This window comes from Xyrauchen texanus, chromosome 31 (assembly GCF_025860055.1).
Source record: "Xyrauchen texanus isolate HMW12.3.18 chromosome 31, RBS_HiC_50CHRs, whole genome shotgun sequence".
Lineage (NCBI taxonomy): Eukaryota > Metazoa > Chordata > Actinopteri > Cypriniformes > Catostomidae > Xyrauchen > Xyrauchen texanus.
In genome coordinates, this window is record NC_068306.1 from 15,618,875 (window position 1) to 15,643,433 (window position 24,559).

Sequence of the window (24,559 nt, forward strand, 5' to 3'; positions counted from 1 at the left end):
CCTCCATGGTTTGAGAATGTTGAGTAAATGATGACAGACTTGTCATTTTGTGGTGAACTATACTGTACCTTTAAACCATGTAATGTTCCAGGTACTTATTATGTTCACAGCCTCTGGCGAGGATTCAACAACATGGACTAAAAACGGTTCAAGGATGAAAACAAAACTGAAAAGATTGTTTTTGCAGAACGTACCTGAAAACGGGAACTAAATCCTTTCAATAGTTCCACAGTGAAACCATTATTTTTAAATGCTGGTAACTAGTTAACAACCTTTTAATTTTGTTTAACAGTGTGTGCATGCATGCAGAAGATAGAGATTTAGGCAATTCATTGATTTTAGGTGGTCAAATTAATATTTTTAATATTTTTAGGGATTTTTAACTGTTCTACGAGGCTGCAGAATGCCTGAACGAAAAAATACTGTTTCTGCTCAGAACGAACCAATATTAAAAACATATCCCTTTTAGTCCCTGTTCACCAAAGCCAATTTTACTCACATTTGTCACTTGGGGAGAGATAACTGTAGACCCTGGGTGTAGTTCATACATACGTAGCACACTGCATATGTATAATTAATCATTCTCATTAACGCTGCACTGCAAACTGGAACTACGCATGACTGCACGGGAGGCTTCTAGGGTCTGTGTTTAAACATGGGTGCCCCTTGTTAAGGATTACACTGGCCACAGCTTGTTTAATGGCCGAGAAACCACCTATATCCTCATTCAAACAAACACTCAGGTATTTATGAGGATAATGTTGCATGAGTCAATTCAAGGCAATTGGGATGTGAGCATTTTTAGAGCTTATCAATAACCCACAGTGGGGAAGCATGGCAAGAAGCCGTTTTTGCACAACCGCTATCTGCAAAAACACCATGGACAAGACAGAAGATGATCTAGCTATCAAGCTTTTCTGTATTACAATATTAGAGTCTCAAAATTACAATAAAGAAAGAAGTTATTGTTTACAACTGGTATTGCCTTAGTAGCCTGATATTAAAGTGGACATCAAGTGATGACCCAACACAGTACCACATTTTTTTTTGTACAACTTCAAAAATGTCCTTAATATCAAACATTAAAATTAAGTTATTTTGCACAGAAAACATGGTGGTTTGCACAACCCATTTTTAACTAATCTTTACAAAGAAAAGGTGGTACATAAGCTGCATCTAAATTGGTATTTAGTTGTATTTGCACAGACTGTTTAATGCTATTTAGATCAGGCATAAACACACTTACAAAGCAACTGCAAATGCATAAATAATGTTATGAGATGAATATATAAAATATAAAAGTATGAGTATAGAAAAAATTTATGAATGATAAATATTAAGATATACTTTAAAATCTGGATTACTAAATTTTGAAATATAAGCTCTGTCATGACAACAACAAAGTTTAAGACTGCTCTGATGCTGCATTTCATTTACACATAACCGATACCAGTATTTGTATATCGGGACATCCCTAGTTTCTTCCCTTTTAAATATTGATAAGTGTATTTTACTATCCTAACTATGCCAAATTAAATGGATAGTTGCATTTCATTATTTGCATTATTACATGGCTCTCTGGAATACTTTATTCTGATTGGTTAATCACAGCATTTCGCAATTTACTTATTATTGTATACTGTGTATTTGACCATAAGCAACCATGTAATAATCTGAGCCTGATCACTCTGTTGTGGGTTTTTATGCAATAATGACCGGTTAAAGGAATAGTTCACCCAAAAATGAACATTTGCTGATAATTTACTCACCCTAAGAGGTATCTAAGTTTATTTCTTCATCAAAACAGAATTTAAGATTTTTAGGATTTCATTTCAGGCCTCCTCCTCTATACAATGCAAGTGAATGTACTCCATTTTTTGACGGTCCAAAATGCATATTTTAGGGTGCATCAAAATAATCAACGAGGCCAATTGGTCCCCAGAATTAGTGGACTCCAGTCGATAAATAAAGTTCTTCTGAACCCAAACGATTGATTATTTTTAGAAACAAAACAATTGTTATTTACTTCTTAACTACAAATGTTCACTTCTGTTCACCTCTGTGATGCGTGCTCATGAAAGGGATGACGTAAGCTCGATGGTAAGGTCACGCGTCACGTGGAGGAGGCAGGAAGTGATTCATTGTTCACAAAAGGAGCAGCGCTGTACAAACGTTTATTAGTCTTTGCTGTAGATTTGTGTTTGTGTATTTGTAAGTGTACTTTTCAAAATATTGGCATGTGTATCCTGGATACAACAACCTTCAGAAACCCCAAAGAAAATGTAGGAAAAAAAACATTTCATCGATTGCCTACACATGAACATGAGCTATTGAAGCTCTGGCATTTCGTGATGAACCTGGATATCAGTACACCACTACATTCTCTCAAATATTGGAGGGTGTGCAGTGAACATTTTACTCCTGAGGATTTCAGACCATTGAAAGAAACAAAGGGTAGATATCTGAATTCTTCGGTTGTGCCCGTGCTGTTTTTCCAGCAAACTCAGGTATGTGTGAAAACTTTGTCATTGTCATGCCTCCCTCGGGCTCTGCACCTCCCTCAGCGCTTCGTTCTTCATCGCCTGATTTCTAATTCACCGCACCTGCACTCAATTCCCTCGCTGATCACTGCCTGCATAAATAACTCACCTTCGCCAGTTCACTGTCAAGTCTCACACAAAGACTTGCAGTGTTTATTTACCTGTCTGTATTTGCTCTTGAACTTCAACTATCTGTTTAGTGTTTACCCTGTTGTTTCGCTTGTTACCTCTTCTTCAGTTTGTGAAGCTTCTCTTCTGTGTGATATCACCTGTACCATTGATATCACTATGTAAACCCTGTAAATCCTGTGAATCTCAGTAATCACTCTTGCACTTGGTTTCACTAACTACAACTTGTGTGGCTTGAATTCCTGACAGTCATATAGACTATATATGTTTGCTAAAGAAAAAGCACAAGTAAATAACGCAACGGCATTGCTCAGAAATAAAGGATGTTTTTTTACTGCAGTAATGTTTTTTTATTATTATCTGGAAATAACTTTTTATTTTATATTGTTTTGAAATAGTTTAGGACTGTTTTGGTTTGTGAATGGTGCTTGGTCTGTGCAAGATTCTCTTGTAAACAATGACACACTTCCTACCTCCTCCTCCACTTGATGTGTGACCTTACCAAGGAGCTTAGGTCATTCCTCTCTTGAGTGCATGTCACAGAGATGTACAGAAGTGAACATTTGTAGTTAAAAAGTATATATGTATTGTTTTGTTTCTAAAAATAATAAATCGTTTGGTTCAGAAGAATGTTATTTGTCGACTGGAGTCGTGTGGATTATGTTGATGCACCCTAAATATGTATTTTGGACCGTCAAAAAATGAAACGTTTAAAGGAGGAGGCCTGAAATTAAATCCTTTTGATGAAGAAAGAAACACAGATTCATCTTGGATGGCCTGATGGATGGATGGTATATTATCAGCTAATTTTAATTTTTGGGTGAATTATATATTATCTATATCCCTTACTTAGTAATAAATAGTGTAGCAGGAAAAACAATGCTGTGTCTGAACAGACCTATTTTTGGATCACACCCCACCATGGTTTACAAAAACTATTGTCAAAGCAAATGGCAATAATAAACAAAGTTAATATTATAGACAATAAAATGTCTTCTTAATAGAACCCTGATTCTCTTGACAGGTTTCTGTCTGTAACACTGACAGAGGAAGAATCCCAAGAGATATTCAGAAAAAAAAGACACTGTTGTGAAACCCCTTCTTGTTTTTGTTCTTGGTTGTTTTTCACAGAGAATTATATTGCTGGTGATGGTAGCAGAGAGCAGCAGTCACAGACAACATCTGGCTTTTCATACATGTACCAAAGTCTACAAATATTTTATTTTTTGTTCAATTGAAAGGCTCAACTACTGTAATCTGTTATGGCTGTGTATCTAGGCTTTATAAATAGCCCTTTTTAACACATTAGCGACAGCAGAGATTACACCATCATACAGTCATTAATGCATTTCCTGTTATCTGATGATTCTCGGATTACTGGACTTGACAAGGGTTCACTCATGAGCTGATAAAGGCTAAGCCACCTACTAGACACTCTTCCAGGGGCTTCTGAAGGCTTTGCTCCCAATCAAATGCTTAGAGCTGGAGATAAATGCCAAACTCCCCCCAACCTCAGTTTTGGCTAATTTCCACTGATGACCAGAATTAGGTCATACCCTAGCCTTAAATCATATTTATGCAGTTTCCATCTATAGGGATCATCTTATGCTATTAAAATGTATAATCTTTTTCCCCATCCTGCAGTAATCAAAAAGAGGAGTATGTCTTGATGTTGAGCATATGCAGTACTTCACATACATGAACATTCAATGTAGGTCTATTCATTAAATGTTCATGTCTGTGAACATTAAATGTTCACATACATGAACATTTAATGAATAGACCTACATTGGATCTCCCTTGCAAAAATGAACCATGGTTACTAAACTCTCTGCCAAAAACTTGTTACTACAGTTGTTCTGACAATAAAACTGTGATATATTGGTATCACCCACCACTCAAAACAATAAGGATATTGAACTAAATGATGGAAAGGAAATCCCATTTCAGTTTTTTATCATTTTAGAAAGAGGGTCTGATCAATTAGCCTGACACACACATGTGTATGTATATATATATATATATATATATATATATATATATATATATATATATATATATATATAATTTTTTTTTTTTTTTTTTTAATTTATTTATTTATTGCATCGGTAGCAACTTGATCTCAGTACACTTTATACTGTTAATCAGTATAATGGATAACGATTTCTCCCTCTGGGGAAAATGAAAGACTTTTCTCAACATGGGCAGCCTGCTGTGAACTGCAGGGAGTAAACAGTGAGAAGCAACTGAGCTCAGCACTGACCATTCATAACATTCAGTGTTGTACTGATCAGGGTTAGTCTAATAAACTACCACGCCATGAGCCCATCCGAGGGAGGCAAATGCACCGGTTTCTCCCTGGCAGCACCCCCAGGGTCTGTACAAAACATGAGCGATGAGGTGAAGTGAATAATAATTACAGGAAAAGAATCATCCACTTCCCTCAGTCAAATAATGATGGTCACCACACTGAAAGCAGGTTGAGAAATTCATGGGTGGAGATGTATTAAAAATCATTACCGAGAAATGTGCGCACTAGGATTATTCGCTGCAGGCAACCACTTAGTGCTTTGTAGAGGGAGCCTGTGTGGCAAGCAAATCAAGCTAAAGCTTGAGTGTGAATAAGTTCCCCCTGTGCGCAAATCACTAATTACTTATTAATGGCCAGATGAAGAGAGTCTGTGCCTTCAAAATAAGCACGTGCCATCAACCCCATAGGCGCAGCGGGGAAATTGAGAGGAATTGATATGTAAACTATGATGAAAACAAATCATTGTGCTGCTCTTGCAGACTACAATACATTGGTAAATTAAGATAATTCGTGATCCTTGCTCTAAGAGTACACTAGAAATAGATGCATAGGACAATCTACAAGAGACAGAGTGAGAGGTGTTGAGGAAGACACAGAAGCATCTTTAACATTTGCTGTGGGTTCTGTAAAACAAGCTCTCCTGTACCCAAGGCAAGGGCAGAAATTGTTCTACTGCAGTAGTATGGTGTGGTGTAGTATAGTGTGTCCACATCCATATTCAAAAATGGCACGAAAATATGATACCCCCTTTCACACATGCAACCATGTAAATTACAGGAAAATTGTTGGGATGAATTTATGATACATGTTTTCATTAAGGGAAATTGGAGCAAAATGTACTGGTATTTTCAAAAAGGTTGTGTTCACATGACCTGTAACCTGAAAAATTCAGTACATTTTCTGGAAAAGGCTGTATGTCTGAAAGGGGCTATTTGACACCACAACAGCATTGGTTATCATCAGGGGTGTAAAGTAACGAATTACAAATACTCACGTTACTGTAATTAACTACTTTTCCCCAAGAATTTTACTTTTTTAAGAAGTTTAAAAATTGTAAACTTACATATTATATGTACTTATATATTTACTTTTACTTGAGTAAATTTTAAGTGCTGTAACTGTACTTTTACTGTGCTATTCCACCGTCTGTGTTCACTACTTCACTACTGATTTTATTTTTATCTATCAACATGATGAGTCTCGTGACTCCTGTCAAATGAAATCACACGTCACACGTAAAAAACTTGAACGGCAGCTGCAGATCTGGCACCAACAGTGGCGAATGCCTCAAGCAGTTCAACACCTGAACATCACGGCAGCACTTAAAAGGGCTTTTCACTGTGAAAAAGTCAGTTGCTTGATCGTATCCTGTGAGTTTAACTTGCTCAAGGCAGATATCAGCATTAATCCTGCCTCTATTTTGAAGAAACACATCAAGGTAAATTTCATATTTCTGCTTACTAGATTCTGTGTGTCTGTAACGTAGCCTGTAATTGAACTATCTATCACTGATATTATTGGGCTGCTGTGAGAGATTAATGCAATGTTATCAATAGGGCTGGGCGATATAACAATCTTGATGTTTATCTGAAAAAAAGAGAGAGTGATATCTTCGATCAAAATGTTTAGTAATTTTCTATATTATTCTATAATAATTATTCCTCATGTTCTACATCTAGAACAGGGGTGTTCATTAAACCTGGTTGGTTGATCTAGATGAAATATAAAATATTTACTTTTTATTTCCTTATTTTCCTGTCAGGCATCATATAGCTTCTGAAGACATGGATTAAACCACTGGAGGCACATGGATTTAACACATTTTATGTTGATTTATGTGATTTGAGAAGCTTCAATATTTTAGCATCGATTCACTTTCATTGTATGGACCAAAAGAGATGAGATATTCTTCTAAAAATCTTAATTTGTGTTCTGCAGAAGAAAGAAAGTCATACACATCCAGGATGGCATGAGGTTGAATAAATGATGAGAGAATTTTCTGGTGATTATTCCTTTTTAAGCGTGATGTAGCCCCTGTACAAAACAACTTTTGCCATGCCTGCTCTACCTCCTCTATTGTGCAGGACATGATGTGCCATGTGATCCCGCTTATTTAGCATTTTTTGCATTCCTTGCATTGTTTGAACATGATTTATGCACAACAATAATGCTCTGTTGGCATTAAGAGAAATTTAGACCCTACACATAAACTGATTTTAGTGTAATTGTTTCATACATTATGATTTAAAATGGTGATCAATGTATTGAAAATAACTTTTTTATCTTTTCATTTCTGTTATCATGTCTCCCTTTTATTTTTTGGAATCAGATTCATGTAGTGTTTATCATAGATAAGTGATGTATTTTAAAAGTTGGCATACAGTGTTCATTATAAAGGGGTATAGGTTTTGCAACTCGGTACTCAATATTCACAACTCATGAGTACTTTTAAATGAGCTACTCATTTACTCTAACTTGAGTAGTTTGTAGGACAGCTACTTTTACTCTACTCACACAAAACATTTTTACTTGAGTATGATTTTTCAGTACTCTTTCCACCCCTGGTTATCGTGTGTCTAGTTACAAACAATCTAGGTTAAGATTATCAATCAGTAAATAATGACTTCAATTTCAGTCTAATTCTCACAAAAAGTTATCATATGGAATATATCATCAAGTCCTATTGACAACTTTTAAGACATTTTAACTATGGTTTTCTGGTGTTTTTGTCCTTTTCGGAAAATAACAGGCATGGTTGTATAGTAAGATTTGCATCAAGATTCTTAAAAGAAAATTTAATTTTTGTGTTCAATGGAAAAAAATAACAGCATATAGGTTTGGAAAGACATGAATGTGAGTAAATAATGACAGAATGTTTGATATTCAGTCAACTATTACTTTAAGAATCTTTTTCCAATTAAAAAAATAAGTCAATAAATAAAGTGACCATAGGGCTATTAAAATTAAATGCAATAATAATATTATGAGTCTTCTGATTTACTTGACATGCTGTCAAATTCAAGCCAGGTAGTTACATGTTTATGAACCTGTCATATGACACACTCCATCAACCTATGGTCATTTCTACTTAGAGTTTGTATGTGCAACTGGAATAAAATTGGATGAGGAAAAAATATCTCAGCAACAGCAAAAAAAAAAAAAAGTATTAGCATATATTCCACTGGGACATGCAGAAACGTGTAAGATTGTTCATTCAAAATTACAGTACAGCAGGGGCTATTTATCTTTTGAGAGCTTTTTAATTTGTTCATGAGTAAAGCGTGTTTTCATTTGCATTATGAATCAGGTGTAAATCCCATCTCAATCTTTTACCACTCTCCAAACCTCTAATGAGGCAAAAAGCAAGGAACTGAATGATCCAAAGTGATAGCACTGGCCTGAGAATTAGAATCATAAATTCAAGAGTGTTCTTCATCAACAAACATTAGGATCTTACAGTTGGCAGCCCTCTTGGTGTTGAATGATTAAAGATATTGGTTGGTGATCTTTGTTAGGTGATTTGAATATAGGATGTGAAATCTTAATATTTTTTATAAATATATGACTAAAGATTTGGTGCATGGTTGATGAAGAATGTCCTTCTCTTGCAGTTTTCAGTTTCTAAAGATTATTGTATGTGCCATTAAATTTATTTAGCCAGAGTGACTATTTGCAGCAGATAATAATAACAGTCTCAACAAAGTGAGGTCAAAACTAAATATGATTAATGCAAATTGTTATACATATACAGTGTATAGCCTACAGTATTGCTTCTAGGCAACAATTACATTTAATTAATTCCTCATTCAAATAATCTATATCACTCTAAAGGCTTTCAAATTAAGTTTACCTCCTAACAAATGTAAATAATATTTTTTGATTGGTGAAATGGCAGTGCATATTAGTGTGAATAGCATCTACCTTCCTTTACAGTTTATATAAATAGCCTCTGCCTTACTTATTTGTTGATTATTAATAAAAAATGGCTCTTTGCAAAGAAAAGTATGCCTGAATTTCTAGCAGTTTACCCATGAGTGGAAGCCTTTACAGCTGTGTGTGCCTCCAACACCACAATAGGAATGTGTGATATGGCAAAAATTATACGATTTAGATTTTATTTTTCAAATTTAAGGATGATTTACGATTTTTGATTTGATTTTCATACATTTAATGATATTTAAAAAAGTAAAAAGTTATTCCAACATGATTCAAATAGTATGTTCCTTATTAGAATGCAATGCAACTTGGATATTTCATTATAGAAAACAAAGGTGCAACAGAAATGCAAAAAAAAAGTGCAACACACAGAAAGTTGTCAACAATGAAGCGACATTAGGCGACTTTCTTGAAGGCCTCGGTTACCTCTGAAATTGAGAAAAAGCCACTGAGAATTTGGCAGACAGAATTTGCATGTCCCTTCCCCGGACATACGAGTATAAAAGTAGGTAATTGTGCATCTGTTCATTCAGGTTTTGCACTGAGGAGCCGAGAATAAGTTTCTGCTGTTACAGTGGCTCGGTTCAGCATTGTGGCCGGGGGACATTTTATCTGCTCTCAACAATAATTTATCAAAATCAGATAAATTCTTCATTGAACTTTCTTTCCTAAGAACTTAAAACACATTTTCAATTAATTCTGTATTTATGTGTACAATTTGGATTTGTTAATAATGATCAGGGAAACAAAATCATGAGAGGTGAAAAGGGAGAGAAAGGCAGGTTTTCCAGGGGTATATTTTAAGTTGATTTTTGTATTGTTGTTGTATAAAAATAAATAAAAATAAAAATAAATGTTTAAGGTTTTTGTATCGTTCACCTGGGAGAGGTGTAATTTTTTCAGCTTCAGAACGGAACAGAAAAACACAAAGGACGTCCTGGCTAATATAGTTCAGTTTGCATTTACAACCATGCAAACCAGGGGATTTCTATGCCGTACCAGCAATGATGCGCAATTCGTGTCAGTATTTTTTAGCTATTCCTGCTCCCGCCAAATGATGAGGGTCACAGATTTCTTTGAGCACTAAGGCTAACTCATTTTAACACATTTTAATATTAACTCATTTTAGCTAACCTAGCTAATGTGATTTCTGTGTCCATCGCGATGAAGCAGCTGTTTGCCTTGAGAGTAAAGTGAGACAGGTGTTATTTGTGCATGCAACAGTAGGACGCAATCCTGACTCAAATGAGTCATGAGAGAGAACCCAAAGAGAACGCACATCTAAACCATCCCTCACTCTAAACAAACAGCTGTCTGTATCACTTTATGGCAGGAAAATGCATTTCTTTTGTCAGAAATTACAACTTGTATTCCTAACAGTAATCACAATTTTTTTAATGTAACTGTAATCTGATTATAATTGCTTACAGTTACAGTTAACACATTTTTGTTTCCTGATTACCTAATGCCGTTACAAGTAACCCGTAACTCCCCAAGCCTGAGTGTAGTTGAAAATGCAAGCAAAAATGTCAAAGTTTAAAATAATGACGTCAGTCAGTGCTGTGAGCACGTGGCACCATCTAGCTGTACACACTGAGCAGAGCAGCTAAATGAAATAATTTCGTTGTTTGTCAAAATGATCACTTTGCTTCCTAAATGTTGGCTATAAATGCAGTACATTTGCTAATATTTTATGCAAAACCTTGATTCCACAATTAAAAAAAAAAAATTATATAGTGTCAAAAAAGTTAATTTGAATTAATAGAAAAATTGTCCAGCTCTACACTACAAAGGCAATATCACACTCCAACAATTCATTTAGTATGTGATAGTGTATACATATCCTTTGTATTAATTTGCATGTGTTCAGCATGCAGTGGTGGTCAAATGCGATTTTCAGGAGTAATCTGTTTTACCCTGAATGAGTTGGGCAGGGAAAAGCTGTGCGTTTTTATCTCTAGGCTTCTAATGAAGATAAGGAGATCTGGCTCCAATAGTACCAATGATGTCACAAAATTGAACCCTCTGCCATCACCCCCACAACTTAAACCCCTGCACCTACACACATACAAAACACATCAACAGCCAGTGAGCCTAGAGAATAGAAACTCCCATATCAGCAGCGTTCAGCTGGTCATTATTGAAAATAATAAATAAAAAAATATTCTGTTCAGTTGGAACTCAGAGAAGAGTCTGCTGAGAAAAGAGCTGTGCCAATTTCAAGAGGTCGAGGGGACTTGGAGCCATCACAAAGACATTTAGCTGTAAAGTAGAGGAAAAAGGGAAAAAAGAAAACAAACCCTTTTATAGGATCTTATCACCAGTCTTAGGGCAGAAAAAACTACAAAGGAAGCAACATCACTGAAGATTGTTCCATAGCACCCAAAACATCAAGACTTTACTCGATATCGAGGAGTTAACTTTTCTTTCTGCATTAATTAAAGCTGGCTTGAAAATTCTATTGGAAACAGGGATGTTTAAACGTTAGAGCACCTTGGAGAACATAAAAGGGAATTATTTTCCTTGCTGAAGAAAAAAAAACAGCTTAAACTGCCAATGATGGGTCTCCCATCCTGACCTGCTGAAATGTGTATACAACTCATCTAAAATTGTCCAACAGATCAGGCTGGGAGACCAGCTAAGATCAGCAAACCAGCTTAACCTTATAAAAAATAAATAAACAATTTGGTTCTAATCATATATTAGCATGCTAAGGAAATTAGCTTCCTTCAGTCAACTTCCTAAAGTTAACACTCACTCTTAGCAAATGAATTAGGTGGGTACAAAACAGGTTCATATTGAATTTTCTTTCAAAAACAAGAGTTGTAAGCTAATGTTAACCGTGGTTGACATTTTTAACATGCCTGTCAGAGTATACCTCAAAGCAAATGGGTGTTTGCATTAAGTATGATTTAGATAACAGACGTGAGAGAACACAAACAGGAACGAACATTAATTTCTCTCATAGTCATTTATTTACTCACTTGGACAGAATGTCTTCAGTCGATTCATCAAATACGCTTGTGCTAATTAGAGCTCAACACTCAATGAATCAATAAAGAATTTTCTCACATGTGCACACTCAGTTTGTGAGCAAAATTAATTTCCAATTGTGTAGTTTACAAAGCAATTCACTGAAGAATGAATTAGTATTCAGCAGCATTCTACTAATTAAGAGTTAATTCTACTAATTGAGCGATAATTAGTAATCATTTTGAAGGGTAATGCACTGAATTGCCAATGGGCTATTTAGGTGTCATTTAGTAAATGTCACAGAGTTAACTTTTCCATCTTTCCTCCTACTAGGTGGATCTACTTTTGTTCCTCTTCTTTAGGCCCACTATAGACTACAAATACTATAGCTCTATATTTGGAACACTCTACATAAGCAGCAACTTTATATGCCATACAAATAGCACTGCTTGACTCAACTTAAACTTGACTGTAAAATGTATTATTCTACAGCTAGGCTTGCCAATTTAACATATGTATTATATAACAGCAAGGGTTGCCAAAATATCCTGGTGCTAAACAAAGTTAGAGGCAGTGCAGAAAGCATGTGTCTCAGTATGCGTTTTTAACAGACAAAGTAAACTTTAAAAGCTGTCTTAAAGTGTGACGCTCCTGCGCAAGACACTCAGAAAAACAGCTAGATGCAACCCAGCATTCAAAGAGGTCCACTCCACATCTAGATTTTTTCAGATGAAACAATTCAAAAATAATGTAAACTGACACAAAAATTCTGAAGTGACATTATCTTGATAAGTCAAAGATTGCATGTTTTTTTTTTTGATTTGTGGTCACACATTTTTTATTTATTTATTGAAAGAGCAAGGAGAACCAAATTTCTATCAATCTCCACTAAACAGTGCCTTTTGTCAAAAGAAAAAGCAACAATCAAAGGAGACAATATTTTAACATTAAGCTTTTCTTCCCATAATACCCTTTCCCCATCTGTCGCTCACTTCGACGTTGTGTCAAAGAAGCCACTTCAGCCGCCCCCCGCACCTCACCTCCTTCCTACGGGATTGAGGCAGGCACCGTGGGCGATGAAGGCGATTAGGGGATAAATCCCCTCGAACCACCCGCCTTCCCGGCACGCTTGCTTGCTTCCGTCCGAGATCGGGATGAGTGATTTCTCTCCAATGGTTCATGTTCTCAGTACGAGAACATAGCCGTGGCAGCAGTGCGGTCGCGGCTTTCTTTTGTCACGAGAGAAAGCCACTTCAGCCGCCCCCCGCACCTCGCCTCCTTCCTACGGGATTGAGGCAGGCACCACGGGCGATGAAGGCGATTTGGGGAAAATGACGGGCTCTGTTCGCCGGGTAAATCCCCTCGAACCACCCACCTCCCCGGCATGCTTGCTCGCTTCCGTCCGAGCTCGGGTTGAGTGCGGCCCGCTTCACGGCCGGCCGGTCCCTTGAGCTCCCGGAATTGGATGACGACATCACCGCTACATCGGAGAGCATTACAGCGGTGTCTGATGCTGATGACTCGCCTGGGTCGCCACCTTCGGGTCTACTCACCCAGTCTGAGCCTGATGCACAGAGTCCGCTATGCTTTCCCGGGTACCGCGAGCACGAGGCTGGACCGGAAAACCCCGCCCCCCCCCCACAGCTACTTGATTAGTTCCGCGGGCATGTGCGCCGCTCACAGCCGGACGTGCATGACGAGTTGAGTAAGCCGCCGGCTTCCTCGCTCCTCCGCTCTCACTACCCTCGACGGTGGAGCGGTCCCAGACCATCACCAGGCCAGGGCATTTCAAAACTTTCACTTGGGTAGTCCTGTACTTGATGTGCTGCAGGAACTGCGCTCAATGACAGATCGCGCCCCCCGGGCCATGAAGGTCAGAAGCGCCGGCACTCGAACGGACGATGGCCACCCTTGTGGTCCAGAAACGTAATCTATGTACTGGACCTGGTCGAAATACGGGAGGTAGACAAAGCACGCTTTCTCGAACACCCCTGTCTCCGCGTGTGACCTTTGTGGCCCTGAGGGCAAGGTCGGTCGCTGAGCGCAGTTCCTGCAGCACATCCGGGTCAGGACTACCCACTTGCAGATCTTTGAGTGCCTTGGCCTGGTAAACTTGCAGGAGGTCCATGGCATGAAGTGCGGAGGCGGCCTGACCAGCGGTGCTGTACGCTTTGGGGGTCAGTGATGACGTCATCCTACAGGCCTTGGAGGGGAGCACCGGGCGATCCCACCCGGTGGCGGTGTTCTCGGGACACAGATGGATCGTAACCGCTCTGTTCACCAGGGGGACCTCCGAGTACCCATGGGCCATCCCCGCCATCGAGGGTAGTGTGAGTGTATAAGCGAGGAGGTCGGTTGTGGGCAGTGAAAGGTGCCCTTCACAACCTCGTCAGCTCATCATGCACCTCCGTGAAGAAAGGAACCGGGGGTGGGGAGGAGTGTGGCTGTGAGTGGCGCCCGAACCCGAGGAACCAATCATCTAGCCATGAAGGCTCTGGGGAGGACAGAGGGTTCCTGTCCAACCCCACGCTGACGGTGGCCTAGGCAAACTTGCCGGCCATCTGGGCGTCAGCCTCAGACTGGCCGTGCCGACCCGATGGGCGGCAGTCCAGTCGAGTCTTCCGCGTCAGATGCCGGAATGCTCTCCGATGCAGCAGCGAACTCATCATCCAGCTCAGGGGCTCGAGGGAGTAAGCAGACTGGCCGTTCAGCAAGCCACTCTCACCTTGAGTTTGGCCGGAAGTCAACGAGCGTGCCGGGGGGCGGATGGTTCGTGGGGATCTACCCGGCGAAACCGAGCCAGCTGCCATCCCCAAATTGCCTCCATCACCAGCTGAGTCATCCTCAATCCCGTGGGAAGAAGGAGCGACGCAGGGGCGGCTGGAGTGGCATTCCTCTTTAAGAAGGAAAGCCATGGTGAGGTTCTCGCAGTGAGAACACGAACCATCCACAAATGCTGCCTCGGTGTAATCGCTGCCCAGACACAAGAGGCAGCATCTGTGACCATCAGGAGCGGAGAGAAATTAACCGCATCCAGGAATACACAGGGGCAGAAGGGCATCTTTATAAAGACATGTCCTGAAAAGGACGTTCAATGCCAGCTGTGTATTGCTCTTTAAGAGAAATTAAACTCTTTTACAGAAAAATATTCTCTTTCAGAAGCGCTTTCAAAGCTACATTCGACACAAGAGCAACAGACGGGGAACTAAAGTTTCTCTTTCACGGCTATTAGTATGTCTAAAGCATCCATGTATTATAATGGGTTTTTCTCCTTAGATCACAGTGTCATAGTTTTGGCAGTATAGAATTTATCACAATGGCAATATAAGAAAATCACATGAAGCATTTTAAATAAACATACTGTACTTTTGTATTAAAAGTGCTGTAGTTTTTCTCTTAGTGTCTCTTTCCAGAACGAGCACTGACATATGCAATGTAATGTAATTAGGTGTGTGGTATTGTGGAATCACAACGATGAGAAACAATTATCATGCACTAAATTCTCCTGCTTTTGGAAAAAAACCACAGATGTGTGCTGACTGATGCGCTGATCTTCCCCTGGCCGCTTCTGTGTAGCATTCACGTCAAACAACAGCTGATATTTCACACAACTCATGCGAAAGACGTCTGTGTTTATTTTCCCAGTAGTTTGGGTGTGAGACACCAAAATATGGGAAAAACGGCATCCTGTATGGATTCAATACATAACAAAATTTTGTTCTGGATGTTAGCATGTTGCTAAGCTAACCTCACAAAACCCAAATAAAAAGTAAATAGCACACAAATATTAGGTAAAAAAGTTCATTATAATTTGATAGAACTATAGCAATACTCATTTTGGATTGTTAGTACAGAATCAAATATAAGTTTTGAATTAAATATAGAATATTTATGGTCATTATTTGACTTGTCATACAGAATTCTAGAAAAGGCTTCTAAATTAAGAATACATGCAATACTGCCTTAGAATTTAGGTATCCTACAATTAACAAGTTTGGAACATCTTTTATGTCTGGACTGTAACTATGACACCTTAAAATGCTGTTTAGGTAAGCAGCTCAAGGTTTTATAATGGAGATTATATATACACTTATATGGTGTCTCTGCTTTAAAGTAGTAGACATGAATGCACATTGACTACAGGTGTGGGCACTTACCTTAGAGTGAATATCTCTACAGATGAAAGGGTGGCGACAGCAAGGAAGGCTGACACCATCTCCCTCTGCCTGATGGGTCTCGAGGGCACCATCACCACAAAGTTACTGTCCAGACGCAACTCTAAGAGGGGCTGGAATAGCCGCACGCTGCCGATCCTGCGCATGGGTGTGGGCCCCGAGAAGTACCCGGCTGGGCTCAGTTGCCCATTGCGGATTGAATTGGTTTTGCGCGAGTCCTCTGAGCTGCATTCCTCAGTGTCTGTAGATTGTACCATGTAATACAGCTCTACAGGTGTGCCCTCTACCTGTTCCGGTGCTTTCTGTCGACCTGGTATGATGCTAGGAGGACTGAACCAACCAGGCAGTGGCTCCAGTTCTGCCACACACAGTCCGAGTTCTCCTTTCAGACGGCAGCTGCCTCGTACTTCTTGGGTTTCATGAAAAGCAAACATCTTGACACAGGGCAACCTGTCCACAGCACTGTAGTCATCCCAGTCCCGACCCACTACATAGAATAGAACCTGTACTTTTGGCCAACTAGGGTGAATTCGCTCGCTGATAATGAAAGTCTGTACATTCCAGTTTAAAGTAAAGAGTGGAGAAGATGAAGATGATGATGACGTGATGATGATGATGATGATGAGGATGTAGATGTAGATGTAGGGTTGTTGTTGAATAGTCCCGGGCTCAGAAGATCCACGGGCACTGGCTGGTCCACAGATAGAGGTCCATAACTGGCATTTACTGAAGGTGTCTTTCTAGCCTGTTGGATGAAGAAAAGTTCTGTGCGAGCCTGCAGGCTGGAGTTCCTCATAATATCCTGGTTGGCCTCCTTAAGGAAGAAGGCAGACTCTGCGTTCACCACCTGATATTGGACCGGAAGGTACGTGGGAATAGTGCCAAATCTCTGCAATCCTTCCCGAAGCATCCGGTTCTCGATGACTGCCAAACAATGGAGAGAACAGGAAAGATATTATTTATACTTCAATCATCTGTTCCATACCATAAGACCTCTAACTCAACTCAGCTTCATAGGAAATTGGTGTATGCTCTGAAGCAACCTGTTTCTGGCAAAGAAGTCCTTGGTGAATAGAGAGATGGAGCAGTGAAGTTTTAGATTTTATAAAATATAGAGAGTTCCATTTTAAGAATAAAATAATTAAGTCATTAATCATTATTAAGAGATATATTCCATAATTTTTGTACATTACCTTTTAAATGTACTTAAATAGATTAAATAGAACTAAAAATAGAAAGTTCTGTCATAATAATCATGTATTCCTTTTTAGTCCATGGAACACAAAATTAGATGTTAGGCAGAATGTTAGGATTTACAGTCTCAAGGGGCATTAACACTAGGCTTTGAACATGCATATTTTTTTCGGACAATGTTACGGACCTGGACATAATGTCATGTGGGAGGGCTTCTGCCGTAATAAAATAATACATCACAAAAAACATATAATATTCTATTAAAAATGTTAAAATGTCAACTCGCTTTCCTGCAACAATAAAACACACAGCTTTAAAATATGTATTCTATGTATTAGGGATGTGCCCAAAGCCGAAAACCTTATTCGGAAAGCCATAAATAATGACATCAAAACAAATAACGGTTTCATCTGCATAATATAAATAAATATGTGTATGAATGATTATCCAAGAGGCACAAGAATAAAGCAATATTTTAAATAAACTTATACAAAATTACAAAGAATGTATGAATCTGTGCAGAAAATATTTCTAAAGTTGAAACATTATGAATCAAAATGTGCAAGTTGTGATTTCAATTTGGATGGGCGTGGTCTCGACTCCGTTTGGGTCTCTGTTAATTGTGCGCATCTGGAGCTTATCAAAAGTAACACGAAAATAAGACATCATATACACTTTCCACTTCTTGAAATGTCTATGTTAATGTATCACACAATTCACACGTGATTCCCAAGTATTCATTCATAGCCTAAATTCTGACCTGAAGTAATTTAATCTCAGAGCCCGTCTATTCGTCTTTTAAAGTTGACCACATTTATGTCCACATCAGAGATTAAAGAAATTATCTGGTTAAGACTTTATTCTGGAAAAAAGCTCAAATGTCCCATAAAGGTTTAATTGCTCCATAGAGTATTCATCTATTAGAAATATTCCTCCTTATGTAAACGAAGATACCGAAACATGCTCAGTCTTTTTTTGTTTTTTTTGTTCTTCTTTAAACTGTGCTACCTCTGTTAAGGCGCTTAATAAATTTAACATTATTATTATTATTTGTATTATTATTATTAATAGTGGTAGTAGTAGTAGTAGTAGTAGTAGAAGTAGTATTTAACTAAATAATGGTGTCTTATCATAACAATTCCTGATAGATTTACTGGACTTTCACCTGTTTGTGTGCTATATTGATTTATTATATTTCATTTAATGCTGGAATTTGTATTTATTATTCACTGAAAAATGTGTGCTTGACATTTCACATTTTGCTTGACACCTCCTGCCTTCAGAATAATGTTGTTATACATGCAAACAAACTAAAATTCTGTTTCATGATCAAGAGAAACCACAGTTAACAACATATTCCACAGTTAATGTAGCCTACAAATTTAGCATCAATGGTAAGAAAAAAAAAGAACAACATAATATTTTTTCAATAATAGTTGTATAATTATAATAATAATAATTAGGCTATTAAGAAAAGGCAAATACAAGGAATATTTTATGAAACTATAAATGTAAGAGTAACATTTAAAAAAGGGTATTTAATTTAGTTTTCAATAAATATTATTGCATCCTTTTTTCCATACAATGAAAGTGAACAATGACTGTAGTCTGTCAGTTCCTAATTATCTGTCTAGAATCTCCTTTTGTGTTCCACTGAAGAGAGAAAATCATGTTGGTTTGGAACAATATAAGGTGAGTAAATGATTCACATTTTTCAGTTCACTATCCATTTAATAGATGAAGGGAGGGACAATGAAACATTCAGCTGAACCTCAAACTAAGCAACTCTGAAGCTTTTACTAACTATATTGTAGTTTTGTTATCCACGTATTTTCATTTTCAAATTTTATTCAAAATTTGTTTGAGATCAAACAATATTTGGCAGATCCCCTACAGTACTCTATGTTGAAGACTGCTCTCACATTAGAGTCGTTTGTCTCTGTGCAACACTGCCCCATTCTACAATCGCATCTCAAGCCACTACACCCCTTTATTGAATGCCTTCAGCCAACAATTCACTGCAAATATTTGGGGTGATGGAAGGAGCCAAGAGGATCTATTGATTTTGCGTCATAGCACTAGTCTGGGAGAAAGAGATGCTGGAGATTTGTGACAGCCGGTGGCAGACAAATGTCACGGTGCTCAAGCCAGACACTACAGCACTGTGGGAAGATGGTTATATGCCATTAAGCTGGACAAGAAGCAATTCATGGTTTGTTTGTGAGTCTTGCCTGAGCTGATGGATTGAGGCAAGTTTTACTTACAAAACAGGGAAAATGTTCTACTAAATTGGTTTAAACTATGTTTTATAACTCTTTCATTGCAATCAGCCATTACAAATAAAAATTATTTCATGAATATAGACATAATTAAGCAAAATACAGCAATTCATTTTTTGTTTATGTTTTAGAGGAGCCAGGAATTGAGAACAATTAGGCTAAATATCATTAATAGAAAGTGAGATGAAAGTTTGGGGCTTTTTTAGTAGCAATAACAAGAGATGAGAAAGGTTAATAAAGTTACAGAAGAAAAATCAGACCAACTCAAATCAATAAAGCACACAACTTCACTGAAACATACACTAAGACAAAACATAAAACTGACTTTTAAAGTTAAGATTCTGATTTCTTTCAAACGTGCTTCCTAAAAAACACACAGATTAGCTGTGTGAAACTACAGTAAGTGTGTCCTTTGGAAAAATGTCTAATAATTCGGAAGAATACTATTGATTCACACAAAATGTCAGTAAACAAGTGACTTTTTGACTCTCGGTCAAACAAAATGTTGAGCCGAAATCATTAGGGAATGTGGACCACAATTTGTACTGAAAATGTGAGTGAAACTTAGTTAAGACAATCTTATTTGCTCAAAGTTACTGAACTCAAACCTTTAGCTGTAAAATAATTTAATAAAATAAAATGATGAATTACTGCATTACTATGCTGCAAAAAAATTACATTTAATACACTTGTGAAGTCACTACATGATTAAGTAAGGAAAGAAGGAAGGTAAAAAAAAATGAAGGAATAAAAAAGGAAGGAAGGAATGACAAAAGGAAAGAAGTTAAAATGAAAGAAATGAAGGAATAAAAAAATGAAAGAAAGACGTTAACAAGAAATAAAGGAATAAAAATTAAGGAAGGCAGGAAGAACAAAAGGATATAAATTAAAAAGAAATGAAGGAATAAAACATTTATGAATTTAAAAAGAAAGAAAGAAGGAAGGAAGGTAGGAAGGAAGGAAGGAAGGAAGTTAAAAATAAAGGAAGTTAAAAAGAAATACATTTAGGAATAAAAAAGGAAAGAAGGAACATAGAAACAGAGAAAGAAAGAAAGCTTCATGGGGCAGGACCAGTCTCTGTATCTGTGATTCAGAGTCATAAAGCAGTGAAAAGAGAGCTAACAAGAGAGCAACATAGAGAGAGGCAGAGAGAGAGACAGCAACTCTTGTTTCATCTGCAGTCAGAGCCTGAACGCAAATGCCCTCCTTATCCTCAGACCCAATTTCTAGTGAGAGCACAAGCTTGTAGTGACATATCTAATCACTTCACAGCAATGTTTCTCAAGCCTACCACAGCGTGCCAGACCCACACATACACACACGCACAAATTATGCATGTACAAATAGATTTTATGGAGAGAAATTAAAACCCCAGAGCTCTAAGCAGAGGTACTGTAACTAAAATAACATCTAAATCCATTCACGACTGTGTGAAAAAAGAGGGAAAGTGCGATATTGTTTAATCCCTGTGCTGGATCAGTTCTCTGTAAATACTGTATGTTTGTTCTAAGCTCTAGCCAACATTAAATTAGCAGGTAAGTGAAGTATACTTATATGGGTAAAAATAATGTGTCTAGTGTACGATTGTTATGTTTAGACTATAAAATATTGACTATATTTTGATGTGCAAAATACGCCACAATTAGTCAAGCAGGCTGGTTGCCAATTATGCCCAGACAGACAGACAGCTTAAAGCAATTAAGTGAAGTAATTTATTGAAAAATAGAGGAAGTCTTTGCATCACTCATGGTTCTGTGTAGAATCCTTACTTTTTCTATTTTATTATTAGAATTTAGAAAATTTGCCTGTTAACTATATAGACAGCCTTGCAAAAGGTTCATTTATACTCTTTGCATACTTATTGCACTTTTTGACTTAATAATTAAGTGATAGAAATCTATAAAGGAGAACAACAATGTGCCATTAGGAAAAGCATATTCCTTCCTTCTTACCAATATGCTTGAAAATGTCCATTGCTGAAAAACAGGCCAAAGCACAGATAACCAGCCAGGGTTTCTGTTAGCCAGTAAATACCAGTTTTTGCAGTCTGTGACTGTAGATAAACGCAGCACACTTCTGACCTCACATCGGCAGAAAAACGCTTCTGTGCTATGTAAAGTCTGAGGAAAATAGTCATGAAAATAAAGAAAAAGAAATTGAGAAAGCCAAAGTGATAAATTATATGACATTTCTTTATGACAGAAAAGATTTGTGGCAAATTCAAGTTTTGCTTTGCCCTTTGTTTTTGTATTGAATTAGATTTTTAAATGGAAAAGCAGCTAGAATGTCCAAACATTTATTGTTCATTTGACTTGACTTTGTAATTATTATATTGCATTATGTATACATAATCCATCTCCTTCCAGAGTAAAATAAACGTAGGAATATGATGACCGGATTTTTTCAAATTTGTCCGGTAAAACATCTTGGCCAGCCCCAACATTTCTTAGCGGAAACTCTGCACCAGCATATGTTGTGTTTAGGACACTTCTCCAGCATGGGATGCAGGTGTGCTGGTCTCCCCACAAGGCTTCTAACAAGCTTAGCCAGCAATAAAGACTGAGAAGAGAACATTGGGAGAATAATTCTGGGAAATATGGAATGATATTTGGATATGAAAAAGTATCTTTTCAATGATTAATGTGTGGGAGAAGATCATTCTTCATTTGAGGTGAAACAATGGTAACTTTCTGATTTTATATTTTCAAAAGATAGGATTTTACATTTTACATAGAAGTAACATTATACTTCACAGTAGATTTTCCCTTGAGGATACAAGAATTAAGATTGAACTCTGAAGTGACATTATCTTGATAAGTCAAAGAATGCATTTTTTTTTTTGCTTTGTGGTCACACTTGCAATGAATATACACTTTATCCTTTATGCATTTGATGAGAGTTTGATGGCTTATCTGCGATTCAGAATAACAAGTAACTGAAATATGTGCTGACAGCAGCCCACAAGTGGATGGTAAGTGGAGATAGGAGAGCTGTTGACTATTTTAGGATATGCTCTGCCACAGAAAGCTGCCCCATGTTCAGGAAAAGATACCAAGAGTGAGGTACGGGTCCATCATAATTGGATTGCACATGGGCTACCAATTGCCTTTAGAAAATCGATATACTCTTCTAGTTACTGAAGTAGGAGTTGCATGGGATAGTCGCCAACTGCTGAGCTGAGAGATAACATTAATAATGGTAATCGTTCAGAGTGCCCACACTGTATAAATTAAGTAAGTAGGTAGCATCATCACTTTAACGCAAGTAGCAGCACCCCACAAATCCTTCATTCAGCCACCTAATAGAAAGGCAATCAATAAGCCAAATCATATCTTAGCCATCTTGAAAAATGAGAGAAAATGAGCTGTTATGACTGCACAGAGATAGATGTTCTGCACACAATATCTTATAAGGATATGAGCAATATATCTCCAAATGGGGTTTCCTAAAACATTATATGAATTTGTTAAGGCATCAATATACTTCCTATGAAATAGAAGAACGTTTCGATGGTTCGTAACAGCTCGAAGTTATATTCAACACCAAAACACCTTCATACTGCTAATGGTCCACGTCATCGGTCCATGTGACCTGGAGCTCCACCTACCTTGAGGCCGACAGCAAGTTCTGTTTATGTTGTTTAGTGAGTAAAAATCTGTCAACATGAACACATCAGTGCAACTTACATAAATCTGTATGATCATTCGCTTAGAAATATTTTCCAAGACCATTGCAATTTAGTTTTGTTTAATTAGTCTACTAAATGAATACAAACATCTCAAGTGCCCATTCACTTATGTGCCATCTGCAGCAAAAGCCATTCACACATTACATTTACATTTATATATTTATGCATTTGGCAGACGCTTTTATCCAAAGCGACTTACAGTGCACTTATTACAGGGACAATCCCCCTGGAGCAGATAGGGTTAAGGGCCTTGCTCAAGGGCCCAACAGTGGGATCTTTGTGGTGCTGGGGCTTTAACCCCTGACCTTCTGGTCAGTAACCCTGAGCCTTAACCACTGAGCCACCACTGCCCCCTACACATCTGTCTAAAGTAAGACATGCCCATTGATCATTATTTTGTCTTTATTCTGAACGTAATTACTTTTATACACTTATCTTTGCAATAGTATCAGTGTCATTATAAATCACAATAGCAGTGTGTAACCGGTGCATATTATGGCCATGTATAGCATTAGCGTCATGAATTTAGAATATAAACAAGACAAATTAAAACATTTCTACTGTATATATATTACTGTAAATCATCATCAATGGCTTCTTTTACTGACCGCATGTGAAGTCTACTCAAAGAATGAGATGTACTGTTTAGAAACAGTATTCAGTTGCTTGGCTGTTCAGAACTTATTTTTACCTCTGAACGAAAAATGAAATGAATTTCTCCAGAAGAATATTGAGGCCTTTCCTGTTCTCATAGATTATAGTAGTGGTTTATCCAATCGGATTTTACATTGGAAATCAAGTAGCGACCCAATACAGTAGGCCTACCAACATTTATTACTATCCTAACTATGCATGATTATATTCCTAGTGGCATTTTTTCCCTCTTGTCCATGTCCTTTTTGATGACCAAATATCTAGTTCCACCCAAAACTGATGCCATTCATTGAGCCAATGTTGCCCTGTCAGGCTGGATGGGATGCTCAAACAAAGTGCTGGAGGGACACAGTTTTTAATTTTGGGGGAAATCAACCAACCAATGGCTAATGTGTAGTTGTCTCTGCATATTAAGCTAGGATACAAGAACATATTTTAACATCCAAAAAATTATGAACTTCAGCTTCAAAAATAGACAATAGAAAAAAATGCTTTTTAGCTCACTATTTTCCACTGGATATTAAAAATCATCCTTTGAGCTCAAGAAAAAGTCATATTGTTGATTTCAGAAAAAGACCAAGTTGCACTCGCAACCTTATTGCTTGCAGATACAGAATAAATGAACCTCAATTGCTCTGTTGACATCATTGTGTGTGCTTGTTGTGATCAATCAAGCTCCA

The 24,559-nt window shown here is 37.7% G+C and overlaps 1 pseudogene; it reads right to left on the reverse strand.

Annotated features, from left to right (window-relative positions):
• The window catches only part of LOC127625250 (transmembrane protein 132C-like), a 205,713-nt pseudogene that overhangs the window by 137,468 nt on the left and 43,686 nt on the right, over nt 1-24,559 (reverse strand).